At 39.9% G+C, this 19,307-nt stretch overlaps 1 protein-coding gene across 4 annotated transcripts in view; it reads left to right on the forward strand.

Annotated features, from left to right (window-relative positions):
• Positions 1–19,307, forward strand: part of NOL4 (nucleolar protein 4) — a 418,254-nt gene that overhangs the window by 311,628 nt on the left and 87,319 nt on the right. The gene's annotated exons all lie outside the window — the stretch shown is intronic.

Genomic DNA, 19,307 nt, shown 5'->3' on the forward strand with positions numbered 1-19,307 from the left:
TAGCAAAAATTACTTTTAATCAGAAGTCCCTGGAAGGGACAGAAGGAAATCCTGAAGATGTTGGTGGTTTGAACTCACCCAGCTATGCCTGGAAATAGACCCTAGCATTCGACTCCCCAAAGTCGCAGCCCCGGAAATCCACAGTGACAGCGCTCTTCTGCACACAGGTGTCCCAGGAGGAACCACAGCAAATTTGAGGGGGATAAGGGAAACATGGAATTCCCCATTCTTCATTTCATTTTCATTTCTCACCCCTTCTCCATCCCTCTTGATCTTCCTCCCTCTCCCTTCCTGTAGCATCCAAAGTCTGCTTTGTTTGGTGTGAAAACCATTTTTCTTGTTTGCTTTTCTTTTTTAATACTGGTATCATCCAATATTTGTCTGTATGAGACTGACTTTGCTGAGCAATGTCTTCCAGGCTTGTTCAGGTCATGAAGAGTTGGATAGTTTGATCAGGTTTTTTTTTTAGAAATGCATAATATTGTTATGCAATGTCCCACGGTATATTTCTCACTTCCTCCTCAGGGGACGATTTTGGTTGTTTCCATCTTTTTGGATAGTCCTATAATAAACATAGGTATGCCCAGGTCTCAAACAACAAAGGCAGGGCGGTGGGGGTGGCGAATCACATCACTGTGAATGAGGGGGAGTGCGTGATGGGGACCCAATGCCCATCTGTAGACAGCTGGACATCCCTTGCAGAGGGGTAGTGGGGAGGAGATGAGTCACTCAGGGTTCAGTGTAGCAACAATGAAACTCAAAACCTTCCTCTAGTTCTTGAACGCTGCCTCCCCTCCCAATTATCATGACCCCAATTCTACCTTGCAGACCTGATTAGACCAGAGGATGCACAGCAGTGCAGTAGGGAACTGGAAACACAGGGAATCTAGGACACAGGGAACCTCAGGACCAGCGGTGAGAGTGGCGACACCGGGAGGGAAGGGGGTGTAGAAAGGGAGAACCGATCTTGGGGATCTATGTGTAACCTCCTCTCTGGGAGATGGGCAATGGGAAGAGGGGTGAGGGGAGACGCCGGGCAGTGTAAGATAAGATAAAATAATTATTTATAAGCTACTAATGGTGCAGGGGGAAGCGGGGAAGGACGGGGAGGGGAAAAAAAGGAAATCGAGTTGATTCCAGGAACCCAAGTGGAAGGTGAATTTTGAGAATGATGAGGGGAATGAATGTATAAGGGTGCTTTGCTCAATTGATGTATGTATGGATTGTGATAAGAGTTGTATGAACCCCAATAAAAATATTCATTATTAATAAATAAATAAATATAGGTATGCATATATCTGTTCATGTTTTGTTCTATATTTGGGTGCTATACCATGTAGAGAGCTTGTTGAGTCACGTGGTATTTCTATTCCCATTTGCTTAAGGAAGTGCCACGCAGTTTTCCACTGCTGTTGCTGGTAGGTGCCACCCAGTTGGCCCTGACCCTAGGAACCCTGTGCACACCAGATGGAGGGAAACACTACTCAGTCATGCACCATGCTCACAATCATTCCTTTGTTTGAGCCCATTATTGCAGCCACTGTGCAAATCCACGTCCTTGCATGTCTTCCTCTCTTTTTGCTCTCCTCCACTTTACAAACAATGATGTCTTTCTTCTGGAACTTGTCTCTCCTGGGAACATGTCCAAAGTATGTAAGACAACCTCTCGCCGTCCTTGTCTCTAGAAACTTTAGCCATATTTCTTCCAAGATGGATTTGTTTGTCCTACAGTACTTCCAATATTCTTCTCCAGCATCACAATTCAAATACATTTTTATTCTTCAGTCTTCTTTATCATTCACATGCATATGAGGCAATGAAAATATCATGGCTTGGGTCAGGTAAAGCTTAATCCTCAAAGTAACATCCTAGCCTTTCAGTACTCTAAAGTGGTCTTGTGCAGCAGATTTACCTAACGAAACCCATCTTTTGACCTTTTTTCTATTTCAATTATTTTATTTTTAGATTGTTCCATTATTATTTTTTAAGTGATAAAATAAAATACTGACCTACTAAATTTCTATGAATAAACAGAAAGAGATTAATATGATACAAATTATAAGATAATTATTTTAATTATACATCATTACTTAATAGTAATATTCTATTTATTGTATAGACAATAAATATAATATTTTAAAATAAGTATATATTATATGAAAGCCAAGCATCCATAAATCAAGTTAATAAGGTTCAAATTTATTTATTTCTAGGCTTAGTTATATATCAATTAAACCATAAATATATATAATAGACTTAATATCTTGTATTATAATTACATCAATATAAAAATCTCAAAATGATTTATTTTATTTCTTATTGTGTATCTTAAATTGTTAAGTGTAAAACTTTTGTAACTTTCACCTAACTTAGATAATTTTAAAACAAAATAATATGTATTTACTTGCATTTATTTTATAATTTATTCTGCATTTGATAATAAAAGCACTTTGCCTATACAATAAATAGAATATTACTATTAAGTAATCATCTTTTAATCTCTTGATTGCTGCTTCCATGAGCATGGGTTGTGGATTCAAGCTAAACAAAATCTTTGATGACGTCCATCTTTTCTTCATTTATCATGATACCTGCTGGTCCAGTTGTGAGGCTTTTGGTCTTCTTTACTGGAGACTGCATTCTTGATCTTCATTAGCAATTGATTTAAGTCCTCCTCACTCTCAGTGAGCAGAGTTGTGTCATCTGCATATTGCAGGTTGTTAATAAGCCTTTCTCCAATCCTGATACCTTCCTACAAACCATTCTTCATCCTACAATCCACTTTCTTTGATGATTTGCTCAGCATACAGATTGAATAAGGATGGTGAGAGGGTACAACCGTGATGCCCATCTTTCCTGATTTTAAGCCAAATAGTTTCCCTTTGTTCTGTTCCCAGAATTGCCTAGATCTGTGTACAAGTTTTGCATGAGGACAATGAAGTGTTCTGGAATTCCCATTTTTCTCAAGGTTATCCGTAGTTTGTTGTGATCCACACCGTTGAGTGCCTTGGCATGGTCAATAAAACACAAATAAACATCTTCCTGGTATTCTCTCCCTGCAGCCAATGTCCATCTGACATCAGCAATGTTATGCCTTGTCCCACATTCTCTTCTGAAATTTGCCAGAACCTCTGCCAGCTCTCTGTCAATGTACTGCTGCAAACAACTAGCGGTTGGTTTTCAGAAAAATTGAAGTGGCATGCGCTATCGGTGATATTGTTCAATAAGTGAAGCATTCTGTGGAATGGGTTAACATATGGATCTCTTCCAGTAAATTGGCCAACTAGCTGTCTGTAGAGTAAGTGCTTCCAGCGCCTGTTCGGCTTGGTGAAACGCTTCAGTTGCTATTCCATCGTATCCTGAAGTCTTGTTTTCGGATGATACTTTCTGTGCAATTTGAATTTCTTCCCTAGTCACCATTGTTTCTTGCTCACATGCATGCTACCTCCTGAAACGGCAGAGTGCCACCTAGTCTTTTCTGGTAGAGTGACTGTATCCCTTTCATTTTTCAATATTCGGCCCTTAGAGCCTTTTACGATTGCAATTGAGCCGTGAATTGTTTTCTTGAGTTCTTTCAGTTTAAGATTTGCTGAGTGTGTTGTTTTTTGGCTTCCTAACTCTGAAAACCATGCGCATATCTTCAAGACCTTGTCAGATACGCTTTTCCAAAGTGACTGTACAATTCTGCAATCCCGCCAGCAGTGAATGTGTGTTCCAATCTGCCCTCATCCTCTGAAACATTTTTTTTTTATTTTCTGGTGTTTTGAATTTTGCTGTTAGTGCAGGTGTGAGGGACCCCAGCAACTTGTAATCCAAAAGTCAGAGCCAAGAAAAGCGTTATTTCCAGAATGAGTGAACAATGGAATAATTCAGACATCATTCAGGTAGGAGAGATACTGTGAGGTCACCACCCTCAGACTATTTCTAGACCAGCGGTTCTCAACCTGTGGGTCGCAACCCCTTTGGGGGATCAAATGACACTTTCACAAGGGTCACCTGATTCATAACAGTAGCAAAATGGCAGTGATGAAGTAGCAACGAAAACAATTGTATGGTCGGGGGTGTGGTCACCACCACATGAGGAACTGTCTGACAGGGTCGTGGCCTGAGGAAGGCGGAGAACCACTGCTCTAGACAGACCAAATGGTACTGTTGTACTTAAGCGCCTACAAGTCTATTCTGACTCGTGGTGACCCCGTGGGCCAGCGCAAAATTGCCCCTACTGTGTTACAGAAGGAGATGTCCAGATGTCTTCTCCCATGGAGGGATGGGATGGTTTTCAACCACTGCCTTGTTTTTTTTTGTTTTTTTTTTAAGTAGCTGGTGGCCTTTGTATCTTTGAGCTTTAGTTACTCGTGGAGGGTGAAAATAAACAATCTCGCTTAGTTTACATATGAAATTCAAACACAATTAACATAATAAATGCTAATTTCCCCAGCTAGCACAGCACCTGTCTCATCTAGGCAACAGGATAAAAATGAAATTCAGTCTGAAATGTAATCCCATGGCTCCTTATACTAAGAAGTCTTTCCTCAGTTTCTCAATCTGTGTAACTGTTTGAAAGGCTGAATTAAACGTCTTCACCTATTAAACCTCACTTCTAACTGAGAGCAGCCTACGTCTTTTTTTTCTTCTGTGTGCAAATTACACTTTGTGGTCCATATCTGTAGGACTTTGTTTTTGTCTTATATGTATATGGACCCTGGGTCTCTTTTATGTAACCCTGTTCCTTACGTTCTCTGCTTCTTAGCTTTTCCATCCATTCCTCAAGGTGTCTTGTTCATCAGCATGTTCAATGGCCTTTAATGGGAATTGTGGAATGAGTGAATTCACAGACACGTACTAATGTGCTGCTTTGTGGTAGAAATTAGTTGGGAGATAAACTAACTAATCTTTATGTGCTAGTTGGCTATGTGTTTCACCATCTCCAACAATTTGCATTTCAATTTTTAAAGCAACTTCTAACTAAAAATCTCACCTGATGCACTTGAATTCGTCAAGGAGATGTCCTGTTTCCTAAAGGAGATAGATATAACGTTTCATGTTAATTTGGTTACCTTGTGAAACACTAATTCTCTTCTAGTTGGCAACTGGTGTGGACAGGTAGTGATATTGATTTATATTACTTGAACTGATGTCGAATTTGAGGTTTCAAAGTTAACTATTTGGGGATCATTTAGTTAAAAATAAAAGGTTATTTTCATTGATAACTAGGTTCCTCTTGTGTCCTACTCAGAGGTTTTCCAGATGGGCATCAACGAAGCTGAGCCTCTAAGTACCAACTGCAATTCACATACATCTGTGAAATAAAACTATGAAAGGCCAGTTGTGTTCTAAAATTAACTCTAAGACAGGGATCATTAATTAATAAATGCAATATTTATAATCAAAGCCTAGATGAAGATTAATTGGCTCATTCTCTATGTTGTTTTAAACGCACAGAGACATTCTTTTGAGCCCTTTTATCTATTAGTTACGAGAGTCCCAGTCACTAGCAAGTCCAAGAGTTCCCACACAGCTGGATACATGGGCTCCAAAGCCAGGGTCTACCACCTCCTATTGCATAACGATGCTGCTCGTGTGTGTCGGCTAACCTCTCAGGGAAATCCTTGCTCCCTAGTGGGAAAGCATTTCGAAGCCTGAATGGTTAAATCTCACACTCCCAAAGCTCTCTTCCAGTCCCAAGTTCCAATCTCCATAAAGCGATTTTGACTCTGTGAGAACCCTCTGTCACCCTCTTTGTTCAATCACTGGGAACAAGACCAGGAGTTCCTCTGAATGCTTGTCCAGCACAAAGTCGCATGGCCAGCACCAGCCCAGTGGGGCATTCCTTTCCATGGTCTCTGAAACCAGGGGGGATTCAGGGGAGGCAGATGAAGGGCAGCTTGAATGCTCCTCTACAGCTTGTGCTTCAGAACGCAGGCTTCTCAGATTTGAGAAACATGACAGGCCTCCTATGGAGTTGACGGTTTGCCACTCTCAGTTTGGAGGGGGGATCGCCTCATATGCAGACATAGTAAGGCGTCCCAGGAAGTTAGATAAAGAAAACTACCAAAATCCAGGTCAGTGTTGCTGCCAACTGGATTTACCCTACATTTAAAAATAGATGTTTTCCTATTTATGCCATGTTCACGTGGCAGAATGGCAGATAAAAGGCTGTGAAATGAGTAAGGATACTGCATGGTACACCTGCTGCTTTCTCCTTTGAAGTAGTACTTACTTGTGAAGTAGACTCTGTAATGTGTGGAACAGTATTGTTATTATTTAGAATCACATTTTTGTGTGTGGCACATTTCATGACATATAGAAAGTGCTCATTAAATACATTTGTGGAATAAATCCACGGCAGTGATAGGGGATTCTTCCACACTGTTTCAAGGAATTCTGACAATTCCCCCATGATGTTAAGGGATTATTTTTCATATTCATAACTTACTGGCTAAAATTCAGTTTCCTCATTGATATAAACAGAAGTGAGATCCATTAAGTATAACTATAATTTATCATTTAAATAATGTGTTACTTAATATATGATATTATTTAATTAATTATAAATAAATATAACAGTATCACAAAAAAGACTTACCCCAACAGCAAGTGACAACCTACAGAAAACTTTGCTAATTGGTCCAACTGAGTTGCCAAACTGTTCCTTTATTCCATTGATGACTATGAACAGAGCCACCTGGTTAATTTAGGACTATCAATCAACACTGGTGATTGAATCATTTGCTGTGGTTATATTGAAAGAGAGCATCTATTTACAATCTGGAGTAGATATGACAGTTACTCCGAATGGGGCTTTGTTTAATGTTTGATTACATCCATACTTAAGCACTAGAGTCTAGTGCAATCGTTCTCAAACTTCCTAATTCTGCGACCCTTTAATACAGTTCCTCATGTTGTGGAGACCCCAACCATAAAATGATTTTCGTTGCTCCTTCATTACTGTCATTTTGCTACTGTGATGAATCATATGGTAATTATCTGATATGCGGATGTATTAGTCAACCCTTGTGAAATGGTCGTTCGATTCCCAAAAGGGTCACGACCCACAGGTTGAGAATCACCAGTCAAGAACCGCCTTAACTCCTGGTAAGAAACTTACATTTGCTAATAATTATTTGCATGTATTCATGTCGGCTTTCACCGCTATGACGCTTACTGTCAAAAATCTGCAGCATCTTTGAAGTAAAGCAGAAAATTCAGAATATTGCAAAGTGCTCTGGTTTATAATTTTACAACCAAAGAAATAAGAGGGTTCTTCAGTTTGTGGTGATACATTTCCATGCATACATAAGAAAGTACACATTTACATGGTGCCAACAGCAATCACATCTTAAGCCCCCAATTAAAATGTGACTTTTTAAACTCCAATGGCTTTGTGTGACAGTTTAGCCATCTGTTTAATGACACAGCCACTACGGATTTCAATGTAGATAATTACTACGCTAAGAACAGTGCTGGGGAAAGATCAACTCAGCTCCTATTTGAAGATGACACTTAATTATGAGCAGATAATTAGTGAGGGGTGGTTTGCATTACCATATATCCAAGGAAAGAAATAGTTAGCAAATTTCCCTCATGCAAAGTGTATATAAACTTTGAAATCACTATTTTAAAATCATCTAAGAGTGATACCTAAGCGTGTTCAAACTTAGTGGAGCTATATTCAAAAGAAGTACTGCTCTTCATAGATAATCTTATTAAATTCTTCACATTTATGAGTTTTTTAGTGCCCAAATATTCTTATGTCAAACAATTGCGTGGAATTTTTGTCATTTATGGCCCCTTTACTGATATAAGGTGGGGGGGCGCTATTCAGCACTTTTCCTGATAGAATCCATGACTAAAGCCCTTAATACAGTCTGTCATTGTCCTCTGGGAACACTTGTGGTCCAGTAGTTACCCACTGGTTTGCAATATACAACACCAGGATCAGCAGTTCAAATCCACCAGCCTCTCCGAGGGTGGACGATGGGATTTTTCTACTTCTCCAGTGATGGTTTTAGTAATCCACAGCAGCAGCTCTACCCTGTCCTAATGAATTCTCTGCCAGGGAGACTCCAGAATAGGCTCTCAGCTTTCAGAGGTGGCAAGAAAGGAGAATGCAGGCGAAAGTAATTCATGAAACCCAGCAGAAATAATCATTTAAACTTTGTTATGGTAAAATAAAAAAATCAGTCTTATAAAGAGCAGCTGGGAATAGATAAAAGGACAAATCATGGTGGGGAAAAACAAACAGGCCAGATGCTCCATCCTTTACAACGAGGCACAATATGATCGAGCTCAGAGTCTGTGCGGAGCCTTGGCATGCATCGTCGGTTCCCAGTCATAGGACCAGAGCTTTCTTCTGACACGAGAAGGCCTGAACTCCTCCGCCTAGCTCCTGCAGCCTCGTTTTCAGGCTTAAAACTAAGTTTGATTGCGTTTCATAGGCAGTCCGCGGATTATAAACAAGTTCTGTTCTTAAGCCTGTCTTTTAAGTCAGATGTAAACATCTGACTTATATCTTCCTTCAGTTAGCCGAGGGATCATCTTAGCCTCACTGCCGGGCAGTTGATTCTGATACATCATGGTCCTATAGGGTACACCGTGATCCTATAGGGTACACTGTGATCCTATAGGGGTGTCTGCGGTTTACAGAGGCAGAAAGTCTCTGCTTTCTCCCACACAACTTCTAGTGGCTCCGAAACACCAACTTGTGGTTGGCACGCTAAAGCTTAAGACGCCAGAGCTGTTTGTTTTAGTAGATGGTGTATAGCATACATCTTATGCATGAAACAAATTAAGGAAACACTTACAGGTATAGTAAAATATCACCTAACCTAATAGAATTTAATCATCCTCATAAGGACGGTGTGGCCATCTGTCTCACTCCTCTCCAATGAATTCTGCACTTTGATTTATAGCCCCATCCAAAGGGAAGTTTGGGCATCCTCAAGGGGCTAAAATTGGATTTGTTTTGAATGTTCTTTAATTTGCGGGTGTGGAGGTAAAAAGATGTTTGAAGTGGCCATCTCATTCATTGCACGTAGGTGAATGAGGTAAGATTTCCATCCAAAACCTCATAGCCTCATAGTAGAACCGTGGCAGGGACATTGTGGGAATTGGGGGTGGGGGTGTGAGGGAATCCCTAGGCCAAATTTCCTGACCTTTTGCTCACCAATGCATTTTTCTATTCCCCTAAAACTTCCTCCTATACAACAAATCCCCATGATTATCCTGTGTCTTTGTGGAAATCTATCAAGAAGGCCCCCTTTGAAATTAGAAAACAAAGCAAAAATAGCCTCTGTACCCTTCTGCTTTGAATTTATTTGACCCAGCAGATCCCACTGGAAGACACTGTTTTGGTTGGGTCTTTTATTTATGCTAAGGAAAGTAAGACAGTGCATGACTGAGAGATCTTGTCTGTAGCTCTTACAGATCATGGAGATATGTTTAGCCTAAATGAGCTCACTGCCATTGAGTTGACTCAGATGCGCAGCACCCCCACAGGAAACACGAGAAACAACCCCTGTGGCTTCCCAAACTGTAACTCTTGATGGTAGTAGGCATGTTTTATTTAGAATAATTCTATGCATGTGTGAGCTAGAAACCCAGTAGCAATACTCTCTTGACTTATCCACGTATTTCTTAAAGTATAATACAGATTTTTTAAAATGTGCCCTGCCTTCTTGTCAATGAGCCAGAAGCAGTTATTTTTTTTACTATATGTATACTTAAAGGGCTTTCGTAGTTCTGCTTTGTTATAGTTGAGAACAACAGTACATATGTAAGGGTGTTTTCTAGAATGTTTTATCATCTCAGTAATAAGTTAATATACAGTTACAAGGCAGACAACAGACTATAGAAGAGAGAACTAATTAGATGCTGGAAAATCAGACACCTGGGTTCTAGAGTCTGCTTTATTTATCCTAAGGTGAATTACATAAACTATCTGGGCTTCATTTCTCTCCAACTTTAAAGGAGAAATGTAGACTCCATGATTTCTATGGCCAGTTTTCAAAATATTGGTTTCGCAGGTAAATTTTGATTTTGCAGATAAATTCAGGTGAACCCTAATTTCAAAAATTTTACTTAGCCAAATTTAAAAAATGCTAGTTAGCTTTTGAATTTTAGTGTTGGCAAGGGACATTAAATATAACATAGTTTGCCAGATGAATAGTAAATCTATCTTAGAAATACATCCAGTATCTTCCTTAGAAGTGAGGATGGTGAACATCAGCCTCATGCATTTTTCACACGTTATTGGAAGGGCCCAGTCCTTGGAGAATACCATCATGCTTGATACAGGAGAGGGTAGGTGAGAAAGAGGAAGATCCTCATTACCATGGATTGACGCCGCAGCTGCAACAGTGGGCTCAAACATCGCAAATACCCACATGGATAATGTGGCACCAGGCAGCCTTTCCTTCTTTGAGTTAGAAGGAACCAGATGGCACCTATTTACAACACTGGGAGTGGAATCTTATATTTTCCCATTTTCCTACTCTGTAGGAAAGAATGTGTAGCAATTTCATCTTGACTTTCCCCCCTCAAATCAGGAAATCTTAAGTTATCAAGTGACTTTTAAAAATCTAGTTTCACTCAACAGTGACATTATCCCAGTATTAGAAAAGAATTAAAAATATTTAGGAAAGGCCCATTCTCCCTAGATTTCCTCTTTTTCCTCCCAAGGAAATTGAATACATTTTAGTGCACAGCATTTTTAATGTTCAAGTAAAAGTAGTTCTCACTTCATTTTACAGATTAAACATTAATTAGAAAAGAAATGATAATAAATAAGCATAATTAAAGGTATATTTCACACAGTGTAGTCTTCATATAAAATAAATTTATTTTAATATGTTTAATAAACTTATTTTAATATGATTTAGTCAGTTTAATAAAAGTATATCACTTCATAGGAATGGGATGGAGAGGAGATATCTGATTAAAAAAAGAGAGAATTAATGAAAAATAATAATGTCTTTCTGAATCTTAGTAGTATTGTATGTACATATACTGAGCTCCATTCTTGGAAAGAAATAAATGATCTAATAACGTAGTCCTATAAAGATGTTAGTTAGCTTTTCCACTAAATAAGACTAACTGCAATGAAATATATTTTACAGTGGAATGCTCTAATGCCTCCCATTTTTCCTAAACACATTTCCATTTTAAATGTCTCCTTAAAAGGATTTTATTGGAACTGATCACAATGATCTACATGTAGCATCCTCCCAGGGGGATGGACAACAGGAAAGTGGGTGAAGGGAGACATCCGTCAGTGTAAGACATGAAAAAAAAATTATAAATTATCAAGGGTTCATGAGGGAGGGAGGGGAAAAATGAGGAGCTGATCCCAAGTAGATAAAAAAATGTTTTGAAAATGTTGATGACAACAGATGTATGGATGTGCTTGACACAATTGATGTACATATGGATTGCGATGAGTTGTACAAGCCCCCAATAAAATGATTAAAAAATTCAAATACATAGCTTTGACAAAAAAAAAGGATTGTATTTGTTTCTAGGGCTACCTTGAGCTGAATGGGAATTCCAGAGGCTTTATTGTGCTCATGTGGAAGTTGTACATGGATCAAGAGGCAATTGTGTGACTAGAGCAAGGAATGCTACATAGTTAAACATTAGGAAAGATGTGTGCTAGGGTTGTATTGTGTCATCATCATACTTTTTCAATCTGTATGCTGAGAAAATAATTAGAGAAGCTGGCTTATATGAAGCAGAATGTGGCATCAAGATTGGAGAAGGCATATCAGCAACCTGCCATATTCAGATAACAAAAAGGCCTATGGTCTATGAGAAAGAGCTCTAGGAAGCAATCTCTGACAAAGGATCAACCAACTTTCAATGGGGCTGATTGTCTCTTCAACAACAAGTGTTGTCAAAACTGGATCTCCTCTGCAGAAGAATGAAAGAGGATCCATACATACCTCCTTCTACATATGAAACAAAATCGGATCGAAGACCTAAATATAAATCCAGATCGGTAAAGACCATAAATCATAAAATAAGAACAAACTTGAGGACTCTAAGCAGGGCATAGGTATATTATGAAACAAAACACAAGAAACACAGACAGTAGAAGACAAAATAGACTCTATGACCTTCTGAAAATAAGACACACATGTGCATCAAAAGACTTCATCTAGAGCAGTGGTTGTCAGCCTTCCTAAAGCTGAGACCCTTTCCTATGGTTCCTCATGCAGTGGTGACCCCACCCCCAATCATAAAATGATTTTCACTGCTACTTCGTAACTGTAATTTTGCTACTGTTATGAATCGGGCGACCCCTGGGAAAGGGTAGGTCGACTCCCAAAGGTGTCGCGACGCACAGGTTGAGAACTGCTGAGCTAGAGAGTACACAGAAAACCCGCAGACTCTGAGGGGTGGGGGATGGGGGAGGGAGGGCAATCTTTAGGAAACTCCAACGCCTCAACAAGAAACAGTAAGAAATGTACAAAGTACACGAACAAAGAGTTCAGCGAAGAGAACAGCCAAGTGGCCAACAAACGCATGAAGAAATACTCACGACTGTCTGCGCTAGCCAAGAGATAAATGCTCCAGCTATCCTGTGAGATTGAAATTAAAATAATGATGGGAAACCGCCTCACACCAACAAAGACAACAAGTTCAAAAGCCATAGACCAAATACTATAAAGAGGGCAGAAAGACCAGAACCTTCTACACAGTGGGTGGAAATCACTGGAAAGCAGGGTGCTGCCATTGAAGCCCTCCCTCTTTTCTGCTGCCCCTCCATTTTACCAAGCCTGAGGTCCTTCTTCAGGGAGAAGGATCCAGTTGTGAGCTTTGCTCTTCTTTGCATTGAGTTGTCTTCCACACTGAAGGCTGAGTTCTTCTATCTGAAGCCAGCGCTTCAAGTCCTCTTCACTGTCAGGGAGCAAGGTTGTGTCATCTGCACATCGCAGGTTGTTAACTAAGCCTTCCTCCAATCCCAGAGCTACATTCGTCTCCATATAATCCAGAGTCTCTAACGATTTGCTCAGCCTACAGATAGAATAAGTATGTTGACAGGATACAACCGTGTCACACATCTTCCCTGATTTTTAAACCGGGGAGTGTGCCCTTGTTCTACTTGCAGAGCTACCTCTTGTCCACTGGCAAGTTCCTCATGAACACAATGAAGTGTTCTGAAATTCTCCCTCTTCTCAAGTTTATCCATAGTTCTTTATGACTATGGATAAACACGCAGCTGAATGCCTTGACATCGTCAATAAAACACAAGGAAACATCTTTCTAGTATTCTATGCTTTCAGCCAATATATTCATTTACTGTCAGCAATAATATCCCTTGCTCCATGTCCTTTTTGGAAACTTGCCAGAACCTCTGGCCACACTCTGTCAATGTACTGCTGCGATCGTTGTGGATGATATATTAGACAGGGTTCTCTAGAGAAACAAAACCAGGACAGTAATGGTTTTATATGTATTTATATAGATAGATAACATAAGAAAGAAACAATTAATCGATAAAACAGTACAAATGGCTCAGTGCAACTCACTCGAGACAGCTAATACACTGTCAGTCCGGGCACAGGCAGTGAACAACAAGGCAGGTCATCAACAGTCAGCCAGTTGACAGGGTCCAACAGTCCCCAGCTCAAGAGATGTATATTCCAATAGCGTGGTAAAGCGGGTCTTGAAGTAACCTCAAATTACAGCAACACAATACACAGGTGAGGTGTCCCACAGGTAGTGTAGCTTGCAAATGGAGGCAGAGAACAAGCTAAGGCAGCTGCACACTCATCTGATCATCAAAGAGCAAGAGCAAGACAGGCGAGGCCCGCCAAGCCACTTCTCTCTCCGCCCTTCAGTGAATCCCACATGTGTTCATTGGCCATGTTGGCACAATAAACCTACCTAGCACAGATGATCTTAAGCAAATTTTACCTGCATATGATATCGATGATTTTGTTCTATAATTGAAGCATTCTGTTAGGCCACCTTTCTTTGGAAATACGGATCTTTTCATTAAGTTGACCAAGTAACTGTCTTCCAAATTTCCTGGCGCAGATGATTAAGCACTTCCAGTGCTTTGTCAGCTGGTTAAAATATTTCTATTGGTATTGCATCAATTCCTGGAGACTTGCTTTTGGCTAATGCTTTCAGTGTTGTTTGAACTTCTTTCTTGAGCACGATTGGCTCTTGCTCAGATGCTACCTCCTGAAATGGTGGACTGCCAACTAGTTCTTTTTGTTATAGTCACTATGTGGTTTTCCATCTTCTTTTTAAGCTCCTTGCATCATTAAATATTTTTCCCAAGCAATCTTTGAAGATTACAACTCAAGGCTTGGTTTTTGTTTTCTAGAGTTGATTCAATTTAAGATAAGCTTCCTGCTTTGGTTTTCTAATTCTAGGCCTTCACACATTTCATTACCATATTTGGGTTTGTCTTCTTGAGCTGCCCTTTCAAATTTTGTACTTGCTTCTTTGACTTTTTCATTTCCACTCTTTGCTTTAGCTACTCTGCTATTAGGAGCAAGTTTCATACTGTCTTCTAACATCCGCTTGGATCTTTTCTTTTTTGCCTGTCTTTTTAACGACTTTTTGAGTTCTTCATGAATGATGTTATTGATGACCTCCCACAGCTCATGAAGTCTTCTGTCATTTGCATTCAATGCATCATATCTCTTCATGAGATATTTTCAAAATCCCAGCAGTATAAACTCAAGGTCATATTTTGGCTCTCGTGGACTTGTTTTAATTTTCTTCAGCTTTCTTCTGATCTTATATGTGAGCATTTTATGGTCTGTTCCACAGTCAGCCCCTGGTCTGCATTAAGCTGAAAATATTGAACTTCTCCACTGTCTCTTTCCACAGATAGAGTCAATTGGATTTCTGTATATTCCATCTGGAGAATTCCATGTGTATAGTGGCCCTTTGTGTTGTTGAAAAAACATAAAGGTGTTTGCTATAAACAAATAAAACCAAGGGCACACTCTTGGAAGGTTGATAAATAGCTTAAATTGTTGAGTACAAAATTGATTATCTGAAATGTGGACCTCCATCTAATTCACAGTAATATATATATATTATGGTAGGACTGAAAATGCCATTCCTAAAGGCAGAAATTGGAAGGAAAAGGCCGTAAAAGGACCGAAGAAGTCTAAAACTCGGCAGGGCTAATTCTACTAAGTTTCCTGGTCTTGGAATAATCCTTCATGACAGCATGCTATGACCTCCTAGTGCTCTGGGACCACGTACTGGGTGGGTTAAGGGCCGTGGCCTACCAGAGGGAAGGCCCCAGCCCCTGCCATCAAGAAGGTGACTGTGCTGGAATCAAGCAGGCAGTCTCTCTGCCTCTAGAGCACTGCTCCTTCTCGTGAAGGATAATAGAGGTGGATAGCCAAGAAGCTACAGCAATTTATTCCTTACCTATGGAATCTCAGCTGCCCAATGGTCTTATTTCATTTTATCCTGTCTTTGAACTTTTCAGGAACGCTGGTGGTATAGTGGTTATGAGTTGGGCTGCCATCCACATGGTTGCGCAGTTCGAAACCACCAGCAGTATCAAGGGAGAAAGACTGGCCTTTCTACTCCTGTAAATAGTTGCAGACTCAGAAACATACAGGGGGGTCGCTATGAGTCAGCTTTGAATCTGTGGCAGTGAGTTGGTTTGGTTTGGTGGGGAAGTAGTTACACAATGGGCTGCTTACCACAAGGTCAGTCGTTTGAAACCAACAGCCACTCCTTGTGAGAATCACAAGGATTTCTACTCCTGTAAATAGTCTGGGAAAACTGGTGGCTGTACCTTGCCCTATAGAGTTGATATGAGTCAGAAGTGAGTCAATGGTCATGGATTTGCTTGGAATTTGGTTTAGTTCTCTCAGTTTGATATGACAGTGTTTCTGCTGAGATAAGTGATAATTCCACACACAAGCAAAGAGTTGTCCAAACTCCCCTTGATATGCTCTCAGGCGCGTGCTTCCTTGATTTCTACATGAAAGGCTGACATTTTCCAACTTTCAACTTTTATTTGGGGGAGGCACCAATCATTCCTCAATGTATGTCTTTCTTCTTGTAAATGCATAAAAACAAGAAGAGACCTGACTGCCCCTTCCACACATTGCTTTGAAATTTCCTCAGCAAAATTTTAAACATATCATTTAAAAGTTCTGCTACTCACAACAAAATATCCCAACACAATTGAGGCAAAATCGTAGGCACTTTAGAACAAATGTATTATTGTCTCCATCTTCCAGTAGCATGTTCACCATTCCTTTTAAATCTTAATGAGAAACTCATGTCCACATTTCTACCTATATGATGATATTACATATTCATTCTCTAAGGTGACAGACACTTGCTAGACAACTTTCCTCACTTCATTTTTATCCCTTGCCAGCATGCCTTTAAAGTCCATAACTCTACCAACACCCATTTTTAGTGACAAGGTTTTAACTTATGAAACGCTTCAATTGTCTGCCAGGCCTCATCCATTACCCAACTCCAAAGACATGCTACACTTGTAGGCTTTGTTACACCAGCACCTCTCTTTCCTGTGCCAAAGCTATATTAAAGTCCTTGATCTTCTATCACAAATTTGGTGACTTTTAAGGACCGAAATGTATTGCCTCTCAGACCTGAGGCTGTTATTCAAATTTAGGACAGTACCGTGTTCCCTGCAAGGCACTGGGGAAATAACTGTCTGTGTTTCCCAGCTTCTGTTTGCTGCAGGGGTTCCGTATCTTCCAACTGCAGTATAACTTCCTTGTCACGTGACCACTTCCCTAGGCCCGTCTCCATCATTCTTCCACTTTTTTATGGGACATAACTCAGGTGAATATCTTTCTCTCCTGTTACCACACTACTAATATCTTCAGGGATTTTTATTCCAAACAAGTCATGTTCCTAAGCACTAGGGGTTAGCTATTCAATGCAAAATTTGAGGGACTCAATTCAATCTTTTACAGATGTCATTACATATGTACCCAATTTCTGTGTGATATAGATTATCATTTTGAAGCAAACAGTAGCCATATTTTAAAGAGACACTTACTTTGTAGCTTAATAGCTTATTTGGAGCTGGGCTACTGTATTCAATATTAATGAACTAGAAAATCAAACAAAGAATTAGCATGAATCTTGAAATTATATTCCTCTTTTCAAATATTTTTAAAGGTTTGGTTCACCTGCTATTCTTCTTGGTTCTTAAGGCACAGTTCTACCAGTAATTTCCTTCTCACACCTCTTTTCTTGCATTCTCCCCTGCCACTTGCCGGCCTTGCTCCTTTTCCGTTTGCTTCCATAGTATTTCAAGTATCCCGCATAATCTCCCAGAGAGGAGGGGCCTTGCCTTCTTGTCCAAGCTTTCTAGGCATCACTTCAGAGACCTCACAGGGTTACTAGGTAGGGATTGTACCCAATATGTGTCCTAGCTTTTTGCCTCCAGAGGTTGTTTTGGAAGCAAATGTCATGAGGGAACGTGCTGAGGCTGTTTCAGAAAAATGCTTCCAAGTTGACACCAGGTCTGCATGTGGTCCTTTTCTACGCTACACAAATCCCACTGGGAACTGTGTGTGAAAGAACCACAGTCTAGGGGAAGCTAGTCTATGTATTATTTCTGTCAAAAATACAATTTCTATTTGCAGATGTGCCTTCTACATGCAGGACTTAGCAAAATGAACCAGGTATATTAAGGAGTAGTCAAGGTTATTTACTTTTTTTTAAGTTGTTTGGAGGCTTTGAATAAATAACAGCTGTACACATTTTCCACTGAGATTTGAACATGCCTGTAGGGCTGCAATGCCGCTGTGAATGCTGGCTTCCCCAAAGGTACCCTGCTTTGGCAATTTCATATAATTTTGCTGTCTCGTTTAATTTTCATGTTATTTTTTTATCTATCATTTACTTATCTTAATTAAAAATGCTCAATATCATTAAGCACTTCATCTTTCAGTAAGATGATTTGCATGTAATTATGGGAGAAATAATAGAAAATTTTTGTATGATTATCACAAATGATATGGAGAGTTGTAAACAATTTGTAGTTAATTAGGAGCTTAGTTGGAAGATTAATTAATTTCTGTGTGGGCTACATAAAAGATAGAGTCTTACAATTATCTATCAAACTACTAACATTACTGATATTTTAGAAAAGGGGACAAAACATTTGTATGCAGCACACAGACACAGGCAAACACACACACACACACACTCAAGCCTCACATCTAAAATACCAAACTTTTGGTAAATTAAATTTGCCCTTGGGCAGTTTATTTTAATTTATGAAAGCAGTTATTTTAAGGCATCTTAATCACCCGAAATCATCAGAGCTTACACTGTAAATACTCTTATTTCGCAGAAGAACTGTCTAACAGGGTTTGAGCATCTGTTGGTTTTTATGATTATGTTCCATCCCTGCCACTCATTTTTGTTGTGTTTTGTTGTGTTGTGTTTGTCAAGGCTTCAAATCAGTGTGAACTGGTTCAGTCATGGCTGATGACATGGACACTGGGACCAATCATAATTTGGCAAGTGTAGGCAGCTGGAAGAATCATCTGCCTGAGAAGGGCCATGGGCCAAACCCTGGAATGGGAGACTCAGAAGTCATGCTGTGGGATGGGATTTTTGTAGAAAGCAACACGTGGCTGCCATTTTTCAGCAAGGCATGCTATGCAGGCTATTCAGTTGCTATATAACACACATGCTGCCCTTCTTCTCTGAGAGGGTGAGGAAGAGTCGAACAGGTCATTGCCTCATAATTTTTTTCCCGTTTCGGTTATCTGTTACTGTGCAGACGTGCGTATTTTGCAAATTGCAGTCCACCACAGTTTCACTTCCTCAACTATAGCTGAATCAGGAAGAACTGATTGGAAGAGCTGGCGGCAGTTAAAAACAGCACGATGCTAGGTGGCATAGTGGGCTACTGCACCTCAGGCTGCTAATCAAAAGCTTGGTGGTTCAAAACCAAGAGCCTCTCCATAGGACAAAGATGAGGCTGTCACCTCCCATAGAGAAGTAGTCTCAGAAACCCCCCAACAGTTCTACCTGGTCTATCAGGTCACCATAGGTTTCAATCAACTCAGTGGTAGGGAGTTTTGGTTACATGTCATGAGGTCATAGTAGGACCTTTTTTTTTTTTTTTGCAGAATTCAGTCAGCTCTGCTTACTGGTCAAAATGAACTCATTGTAAGAATGGAACTGTGGGGTGGATGATGGATTTGTGTAGCAGCCGCAGCTTTAACCTCTAACTAGTTTTCATTTTCATCTTACAATTTCCATTTCCTCCCTGTATTGAAATAAGTTCAGTTGAAATAAATGACTCTTCTTACACACGT

Source organism: Tenrec ecaudatus, chromosome 15 (genome assembly GCF_050624435.1).
Source record: "Tenrec ecaudatus isolate mTenEca1 chromosome 15, mTenEca1.hap1, whole genome shotgun sequence".
Classification (NCBI taxonomy): domain Eukaryota; kingdom Metazoa; phylum Chordata; class Mammalia; order Afrosoricida; family Tenrecidae; genus Tenrec; species Tenrec ecaudatus.